The sequence below is a fragment of the Eutrigla gurnardus genome (assembly GCF_963514095.1).
Source record: "Eutrigla gurnardus genome assembly, chromosome: 21".
Taxonomy (NCBI): Eukaryota; Metazoa; Chordata; class Actinopteri; order Perciformes; family Triglidae; genus Eutrigla; species Eutrigla gurnardus.
Genome location: NC_139932.1, coordinates 4,802,075 through 4,812,512, shown reverse-complemented (window position 1 = coordinate 4,812,512; position 10,438 = coordinate 4,802,075).

Here is a 10,438-nt window from a genome sequence, read left to right as displayed (position 1 = left end):
TCACAGATGGCCATTAGGGGGCGACACCTCTCTGATTTGTAACATGAGTTTATGGTCTCAATCTCTAGTTTCAAGTCTTCTTCAATCCAGCATGATGTTCATTTAGTACATTATGGTCCATTTAGAGTCCAACAGACCAGAAAGCAGGGGATGCACCAGGGGGCGGGGCTATACCTGCTGATTAACGTTGTCTGTTCTGGAAGTTTGCTTTTTACTTCTGCTGATTGCATTCAAGCTTCGAAAATCATAAGAGATAAAGATTATCTTGCTGAATAAAACATGTAAATATCACAAATGTTTGTTTGTCAGAATAATCTCATTGGCTTTTTGGTTATGAGAACCAGTGGGACGCCAACTTCCTGTGAGGCCTACAGAAATACTTCTAGCAGCGCTCTATCATATTCTATGATGACATAACATTATGAATGTACTGCATCATTTTCCTTTTGATATTGTAAGTGCTTTTTGCTTATAATAATTCCGTACTTTTACTCATGTAACAGTTTGAATGTAGGACTTTTACTTACTTAACGTAATGGAGTATTTTAAAGCATATTTCTACTTATACTTAAGGATCTGAGTACTTCTTCCACTACCCCATCACAGCAGAAGATCAGTTCTATGTTATCCTGATGATGTCTGTATCTGACGGCTGCTGCTGCCGGAGCATCTCAGGCTCGGTGGAGGTTGGTTGGCGTGCAGCAGCCATCGTTTAGGAAACGTCCTCCTTTGGCTGCTGCTGTGTGTCCGCTGACAAAGACACACAGTAATAAAACAGGGATCAAACTCGGATCACGTCTCTTCAGGTAATCTGCGAGCGGAGCGGAGGGGATTAAGAGAATTCATGCTGATCCATCACAGAAATCCTGCAGTTCCTCCAAAGCGCTCTTTCTCTCTCTCTCTCTCTCTCTCTCTCTCTCTCTCTCTCTCTCTCTCTCTCTCTCTCTCTCTCGTGCTCGTGTGTGCTTATAAGCCACCTCAGATGTAATTTACTGCTCCCGGAGACGATGAACGCCCAGAACTCACAGAAAGTTAAAAGCCAGCGGGAAATCGAGAAGAATAAAAGTAATTTGTATTATGCAGACACTGCCTTCAAAATCATGGCTGACAGTTCAGATAGGATCCTAATAATAAGAAGCTGCAGTCTTTAGGGACATTCCATGAGGTTAACAGCTCAGACTTTAAACCTGCAAATGTGAGCTAAATAAGGAGGGAAATATTATACCTGTTTAAAAGAAATGTCCAAGAATAAAACACTATGCTTATAGGCTCTCTACGGTCCTGTGTATCAATGCAACAAGACAAGACAGGAGCCCAAGAAAGAAAGAAAGAAAGAAAGAAAGAAAGAAAGAAATGTGCTGTTCTATTTCTTGTTAAACCTCTGACTTTAAAGAGTGCCTTAATGTTGCACTCTCTCTGCTGGCCATCAGGGGGCGACTTCTCACTTGATGTATTATCTCAGTAAACATTGTAAACATGAGTTTATGGTCTCAATCATTAGTTTCAAGTCTTCTTCAATCCAGCATGATGTTCATTTAGTACATTATGGTCCATTTAGAGTCCAACAGACCAGAAAGCAGGGGATGCTTTAGGGGGCGGGGCTACCTGCTGATTGACAGGTTGTTACCATTTGGGAGTTGTCCATGTATTTGACTCACAACGTTAACCCTTTCACAGTTGATTGTCACTTCATGAAAGTTAATTGTTGTTATTGTTGTTTTTCTCCCCCAACATGTTCGGCCAAAAAGCAAGATGGTGACCTCCAAAATGCCACACTGGCAGCTTAAAACTGTAGTCCAAAAGCCGTCATGGTGATGTCATGGTGATGTCATGGTGACAACAACCACTTCTGCAGTTCAGTCCATACTGTAACCTACTACAAAACGTTGCATTTTTATAGGCTATAGGCTTTTTGTACAGACTGAAACCAACAAGATCGATAGTGTGCTTTGAGATGCCAGTGGATGGATTTTGTCAGCAGCCAGCTGTCTCCTGGTATATATATGTGTGTGTGTGGGTGTGTGTGTGTCATCTAACCACAAACAAGTTTCTTTTCAAGTATTTCTTGAAATCAGTAAATTCAGAGATACAAGAAAGAAATGCAGCATGTCCCTCTAAGTGGAACTCTTTGTTGGGAACATGTTCATATTTTCTACCTTGTGTATCTGACTGAAAAGTGTTTTTATATAACTCATCATAGTCACTGTAAAAACAAGCCCGGGTTTAACAGATTACTGCAGCTCTGCTCAAACAAACAGAAAAGATTGGCCCTGAAGGCGACACAAACACAGACGGCACATTCAAGGCCAGCTATGAGTGCTTGTTTGGTTGTGAGTGGGTGGTATATTGTGTTATTTATGGGGAGGCAATGTGCTGCAGGCTTGGTATCTAAATGCTCAATTAGAGTGGTTTAGCATCAGCTCACGACATCAAAGACACACAATGTATAGCTGCTTGTTCATTCGGCAAAGCAATAATAATAATAATAATAATAATAATAATAACTGGGGCTGTCAAACAATCACACATTTCCCATTTTCTCTGTATGTTGTTGGAAAGATTAATGTCTGAAGGCGTATATGCACCAGAATTTGAAGCCTCAACAAATAAGGATTCACTGATGACAGTTTTTTTCATTTAAATGTCAGTACTTGCCGACACCGAGTACTGATATGAGTACGTATTAATACCATTACAGTTCTAACAATAACTTTGAAAACATTCAACTTTTCCTGATACAAATAGAGCAGAGTTTGCAGTAGGGGTATTAATAATTAACTGTTTAACCTGCTATCAGTTACACAGTTAAAAGAAATAGTAAAAAGAAATATTAAAGATTAAAAAAGCTAAGAGACTCAGAGGATCAGCTTGTCACTTAAAGGGGAATAATGCTGGTCCACCTTAAAAGGTCAGCCCACCTTAAGTGTTCCTGAGAGTTGTTACAGCAAGACAGGAACTGAGCTTGTGTCTCCTGTAGCATTTATTTATTCACCGACAAATAAACTGCACACACACACACACACACACACACACACACACACACACACACACACTACCTCTCTCTCTCTCTCTCTCTCTCTCTCTCTCTCTCTCTCTCTCTCTCTCTCTCTCTCTCTCTCTCTCTCTCTCTCGTCTCATCCAGAGAGCCAACAGCGTTAATGCGTTAAAAAAAATGTAATTCCACAAATGAATCATCAAACCAAAATAGTTATAAGAATAATAATAATATTAATATTAATAAGGATGAAATAATTGAATGAAAAGCCGATGACTTGACTTATCTGGATAGACAGCCACATCTTTCTCACTTCAACAGTAATTCATTCACACTGATCTCAGCCTTACATCTCGGCCTGTACTCAATAATTACAGTTTTTCTCAATTGCTAAAACACTAAACCCTATTGTCTGAACCAAATGCTCCGTCGCCTGAACCCACTGATTGAATCATTCACTCTTTTGGCAAAACCATAAGCACTTTTCACCCGTTTAGACACAACTTGCCAACACATTTTCATTGTGATGCACCTGTGTTGCATAATAGTGAGCACAGGTGGCAAAAGTCAAACACAAGTAAAGCACAAAAGTCACTGGTTGAACACAACAACTCAAAATTGATCACACTTGTGGCTAACGATGTGAGCATATATTCAGAGAGCACTGGCTTGTGAGGCACTACAATGGATAGAAATCTGAGAGGAAGAGTTCGTGTGAGAGGTGGTCGAGGTGGTCGAGGAGGTCGAGGTGGTCAGCGAAGACAAAGAACAGTAATATCTGATGAAATCAGAGCTACTGTGATTGACCGTGTTCTTGTCCATGGTATGAGCATGAGGGAGGCCGGACAAAGGGTACAACCAAACATCAGTAGATTCACTGTGTCCACCATAATCCCAAGATTTAGAGAAGAGAACAGGTAATTATCTTTTTTTACATTATAGTATGTAAATGTTGACAGCACTTACTGTATGACTATACTATATACTGTACCACAGTATACTGTAAGTAAATATATGTTTCAGTACATCACTGTGCCAATGTACTGTAGTATTGTAATGGAGGGTTAGTCTAACTGTTTGTAGGCCTAGTATTCCATGTATATTTTTGTACTTTATGTATAGGCTTCTACGCAGGCTACTGTATACAAGTGCTAAATGCACAAGATTTCTGTTTTTGGTACTTTTATTTTTTACTATGTACAAGTAAACAGGTTTTTTGTCTCGCAACATGCATTTAGGCTACAGTGAACAATAAACATTTATTTCTACCGCTTCATGTCCTGAGCATTGTGTTTTCTATTTTTCTATGTAGTGTTTAGTGACTGCTCTGTAGTGTTTTTAATTTTGATTGACTCGGGGCACGATTTGACAACATAGTTCAGTTTTGAGCACCGATTGAACTGTTTTGAGGTTAGAAGTTCAGTTTTGGGCACAGATTAAACTGTTTTGAGTTGAAAGTTTGGTTTTGCAAGAAGAGTCTGAGGTTTTGTGAATGTAGCTTGAAAATTGGGTTTAGTGTTCACAGTTTAGAGAAAAGGAGAGCAGCCTTTGAGAAATGTGTCTTAGCAATCGAGAAAAACTGTAATATCCACGACTGAGAAGAAGCCATCTGTTGTACTTGTAGGAAGATGACTGATGGTAAACAGAAAACAGCACTTCACCAAAACCATCCGTGGACACAACATCGGGGATCGAAACGGAGGAAACGCTAGAAAACAAACATTCTGTGAAACTGTTTTTCTTTCTTGTCGTGTTCTTCGAGTTGTTTCATTTATTTGTTTTGTGTTAAATGATCACATTTACCATAAAACGGTCTTTTGCAGCTCTGGGGTACCAGATGGACCCCCATCTCTGAAGACGAAGGAGACGTTCAGAGTCAGGAGCCCAGGAGGAGCTGGGAGACGTGACGGAGGGACACATCGATGCAAATGGCCCAGAGGAAACTGATGACCTTTTCAGACAACATAGTTAGTGTACAAGCACACTTTAACATTATGATCAACCATCAGCATGCTGATCCTGATCTTTACCTGAGTATTTTCATATCAATGGGGCCATTCAGAGTCTATTTAAATTCTAATTTGAAGGTACAATATGTAGCATTTATGGGGATCTATCAGCAGAAGTGGAATATAATCCATCCACTATCGATCACCACTTATCCTGTTTCTTTAGTGTATTATCACCATAAAGGTAGAGCAGCTCATTGCTGAATATTTTACGAAGAATTTGAAGTTGAATTTGATACCTATTCAAACCCGAATACACGGACGAAGAGTTGCAGGAGCACACTGTATAAACAGTCCTTTTTAATAAACTATCTGTACATTTACAAAGTGTCGACAGTGTTGTATAAAGTACCCAAAAGCCATACTTGAGTAAAAGTAAAAGTACCTTACTGGAAAATTACTCAAGTAAAAGTGAAAGTTGCCTGCTAGAATATTACTTGAGTAAAAGTAAAAAAGTAGCTCGTATTTACTGTACTTAAGTATCAAAAGTAAAAAGTACTGTTAATAAAACGCTGTTAATAAAATGCTTCTCTGTCTTCCTCCTTCTCTTCAAGTAGGCTAACATTAGAGACCCGACTTGTCTGAGACTACTACTAGCATGACAATGCGACCATTAATTTGAAATTTGGCCGCTGATTTCATCCGCCGCACAACGGGGTAAACCAATGATAACGTCTTGCGGTCTGTATCTCCCAACATCATTGGCTACTAGTCCCACTACAACAAAACAAAGATTGTCCATTGGCTGTCACGTTCCTTCTTATTTTGTAACGAGTAACGAGGATGCTCAGGTAAATGTAACGGAGTAAAAGTACTGATTTTTTTCGGAAAATGTAGTGAAGTAAAAGTAAAAGTCGTCAGAAATAGAAGTAGTAAAGTAAAGTACAAATATAAAAAAATACTACTTAAGTAAAGTAACGAAGTATTTTTACTTCGTTACTATACAACACTGAGTGTCGATGCCTCCTTTTATATGTTAGGACTCCTCCTTATGCTACCAAAGAAGTGGGCTACTTCTCAGAAATGGTTTAAAATTAGCGATTTTCTTTTTACCATGAGATATGCCCCTATCGCTACCACTGTTAGCATTTTGGAAGCATCGGTTAAAAACAGGCTAGTTTAGAATGTATCAGATTAGCATTTTTTTGCTCCTAACGAACAAAAACTTAAAATGACTACAAAGACACTCAGATTGACTACGAAGGTACTCGTAACGGCTACAAAGAGAGGCAGAATGGCTACAAAGAAACTTAAAATGACTACAAAGAGACTCAAAATGACTACAAAGAGAATCAGATTGACTACTAAGAGACTTGAAACGACTACAAAGAGACACAGAACAACTAAACTCTTTCAGTCTGGGCGTCTAGCAGGAGGTTGGGGGGGACCTTTGACATGTGAGCACCGAGGGGCCCTGTCCTACTCCGTACATGTGAGCGTGTGTTGTGTTTCATTCTCAGGTGAGAAGCTGTTGGCTGAAGAAACTCTGACATCTTTACAGCCAGACTCCCGTGAGATGTGTTTTCCTGAGAGCTTTACTGTGCTCAAACTGCTTTCACAGGAGGGAGGAACACGTGGCTAAAGGAAAAGTCTCACAGCAGCTGTTAGAAACAGCCGAGGCCCCCGACACAAGGAGCCACTGCAGGGTCTTCTTACTTCGCTGGGATTTATAGCCCTTTGAAGTGCTAGCTTAACATTAGCTTAGCAGGGTCTCAGCGGCAGAGTAGCAGAGGTGCAGAGTGACAGAACGCAAGCTCCACATGACCCTGTATCATAGATCATCACTGTAAACCATCAAGTAGTTGAGGTCGTATTTCTACCACTGGTACTCTCAGCTGCAGCTCTCCATCTTTCATACACTATAATATAATGGGAGCAGCAGCAATAGCTTCTATAATATCACTGTATTTCAGTACATATTTAACTAACTTTAGTATTTTCTTCTCTGACACTTTCTACTTGATTTATCTAACAGCTTTAGTTCCTTTCCAGATTCAGGTACTTTACCAGACTGCAACCTCTGGTTCTTAAAAGTGAAGCCAATGCTTTAGCGCCTTAAACTTGCATTTTATCTGCTGGCCATCAGGGGGCGACTCCTCTGGTTGCAAAAAGAAGTTTGTCTATAAAAAATGGTCCTACTTTTCTCTTGATGTGTATTGTACAAGAGGTTATAGAATATGATTTTTTATCAATCAAACTAGCCAAGTTTGTACAAGTACAGCTGAAATATTCAGTCCATTGTCAGGAAATGTATGTAAACATATTTGCTGGTTGCAGATGTAATAATAGTAGAACAGTCACCATTTTATAACTTTTATCAATGGAGGAATTTCACATCCTAATCCCAGCTATAAATAATGCCAAGTGCTCGTCGGCTCCAGCTGCATGTTTTATGGCCCGGCTCCGTACAAAGCGTCCGTTCCCAGTCATTGTCGTCGTTTTTCATGCAACGCGACAGAGAAACGCTCCCTCGTGTGCGCTCCAGGATCAGCACACATCGTTAAATCTCTGCACGACATCAGGAAACAAATCCAGGGCAACCACCTCCCCGTCCAACGTTGTCTCACTCCATCCATCTTGTATGCATGTGTCCCCAAGGGAGAGCTAACCATGGAGGTGGTATCAGCAGGTAAAACATCACAAGAAGCCTGATCAGTGTGGGAGAACATGTTGACAGGATGTGACCCCAGGGTCCCCTGCAGCCCCCCTCATGTTCCAGATGTAAACATCCCGTGTCATAGTCCTGCTCTAATGCTCTTTTCTATATCATAAACACAACAAAAACAGATCAGAAGTGCACGCACAGCAACGCATGTCAAGCAGTCGACAGGCTGGGAAAATGTACTCATGTTGAAAGTGGGAGATTCATCCAGACCCCGAGAGACCCTTCAAAGAGGAGAGCGATTGGTCACAGTGGTCACATTACCACGAACCATAAGGGCCCCCAAAACCACTAAGTTAAATACCAATACCTTGTATGAGCTGTTGCTGAGCAAGAAAAACACTTTATTTTGAGATCAAATATATTAACATAATATTGATTTGGTTATTTTGTCATAATAGTCAGAGTACTTCATTATTTTTATTCTCTCTGTTGATTGTTAATTCCTGTTACGTGAAAAACCGACTAATAAAACAAGAGAAAAACGAATTATGACTTATTTATTTTGTATTTCAGTCTTGCGCAAGGGCTCGTCACTAGAAAACCGAATACCGATACCTTGAAATCGAAACCAACACATTTTTACTTCTTGTGTGATATTTGATACAGCACAGTCCTAATTCGGACACTGTTTTCCAAAACCCAGCCCGACCCCCAATGCCAATAAGAGACAACAATGTTAATAAGAGACATCTGGGTGGCACCAATAACAATGTCAAGGCCTTTACATACCAGTGGAGTGACAGATAAATGACACGAGGCACCAAATACTGGCATGTCTATGGCTTTTATTGTGAAAGGTAAGACAAGGTAGGTGGATGTGCTCTTTGTCAAAGGTTCATGTTGTATAATCCTCCACTTCCACACAGCTCAGAAAAATAATTCTGAAAAAAGTAATTACGTTGTTTTTTTCGCCGTGTTCTGTGTGAAAGTCTCAAAATAAAAAATAAAAAATTATATTGACGTGCAAATTCACTGTAAGAATAAAACTGGTGTGTAAAGGCTTCAAGTGTAAGCATTTTTATTTTGCTTTGTGAAAAATATTTAAAAAAATAATTCAAGACTTTATTATTCTGGCACAGGTTACTATGGTTACGTGATTCAGAATTCCGTTCATATTGCTGTTTATTCACACAAAAGGATGCTGAACAACACTACCCATACTGAGCAGTGGAGAGTGTGGAGTGGAAAGCAAATTCTCAGGTGTTTTCCAATGAAATGCTATTCATCCGTCCATCTGAGCTCTGCTGGCATGCCGGTCTCTGGAGGCTGCTACTCAGTGTGAAATGTTGTTTTCTTTGTCCCGTCCACCAAACTCCAACGCTCTCACTGCCACACTTCTTGAAAATAAACACCCCTTCTCCTACATTCCAGTATTCCCAGTGCAAGGATTAAACTGGGGATGTGTGGGCATGTCAGTGTGAAACCCAGTGGACAAAAAACACGGCTGCCCCCATAAAAAAAAGGTCAAAACAAACAAAACATACCCTGATTTTTTATGTTTGGACCGAGATAATATACATTTGACAGAGTGATTAAAATTCCTGATCTCTGCAGTGTACCTCAGGAAAATGGGCACATTCCTTTCCTATGCTTGTTTTGATCTGAGATGTTTACAGACATTTGGTAACCATGGCAACAAATCAATCACTAATTACGTCCTCCGTGTTGCTTAGCAGGAGATCTTAAACACAACTCGACAGAGGCAAAAGAACAACTGATAGTTTTTTTCAGCACATCACACTAAAGCAGATGCTTTTAATTATAATGAATTATGACCCACATGTGCACTCTGGAAAATACCTGACCAAGAAATGATAACTCACCTCCCTAAGAGAAATAAATCAAGTCTGAATGGAGCTTTACTTTTATTACTTTAATATTTAATCAGATTTGATGCATATTACATGTTGATACTGAATGTGTGGAAAGTACATTTACTCAAATATTGTAGTTCAAGTACAAAATATACGACTATTTTCCTCTCATGCCACATTCTTCTACTCATCTACTATTGTACTTTTAACGCTGCTACATTATCTGACAGCTTCAGTTACTTTACAACATTACAAATGGAAAAGGATTCAATCAATTAACAAAATCATTATATTGATGTTTGCCATTTTTGTGTAATTTATGTTCAAATGTGAAGATTTGCTGCTTTACTGTTTAATAATCTTGTATTAAACATAATATATTAGTAATAATTATTAATAACAAAACAAACATGGTGAACTTTGAATTCCCCTCTAACAGGATTTTATCACACGTAAGTGACGACGTGTCAAAATACCGCATATTAAATGCATAAATTATTTTCAAAATAAACTTCCATCTTCATAGAAAGTTAGGTTAAGGCAACAAAATCGCTTATTTAGGTTAAGGAAAAGAATGTGGATGACGTTCTCTTCAATGATAATTGACTCAATAAAGATTCACCTTAGTCTTTTCACACGGGACACCAACAGCAGTCTCCTGGGTGAAAGTCCTGTGTTTGTTTGAACTATCTCTCTCTTCGTACTACTGTTGCTGTACCCATAATGCAGCGGGTGGGTGTGTCACATGCAAATGTCACGTTGGGTGAAAATGTAAAAAGGACCCAAATGCAAAAAGCTGGTGGGTGAAACTAATGATTTTAGCTCAAACTACTGAGGAAGCAGGCAATAAATAGTGCAAAGGAAAAAACAAGGACCAAAACTGGTGATACACCGAAATAAAGGGGAGAAATGACAAGGAGAGGAAGTCAAACAATACACATGACCCAAGAGGCAG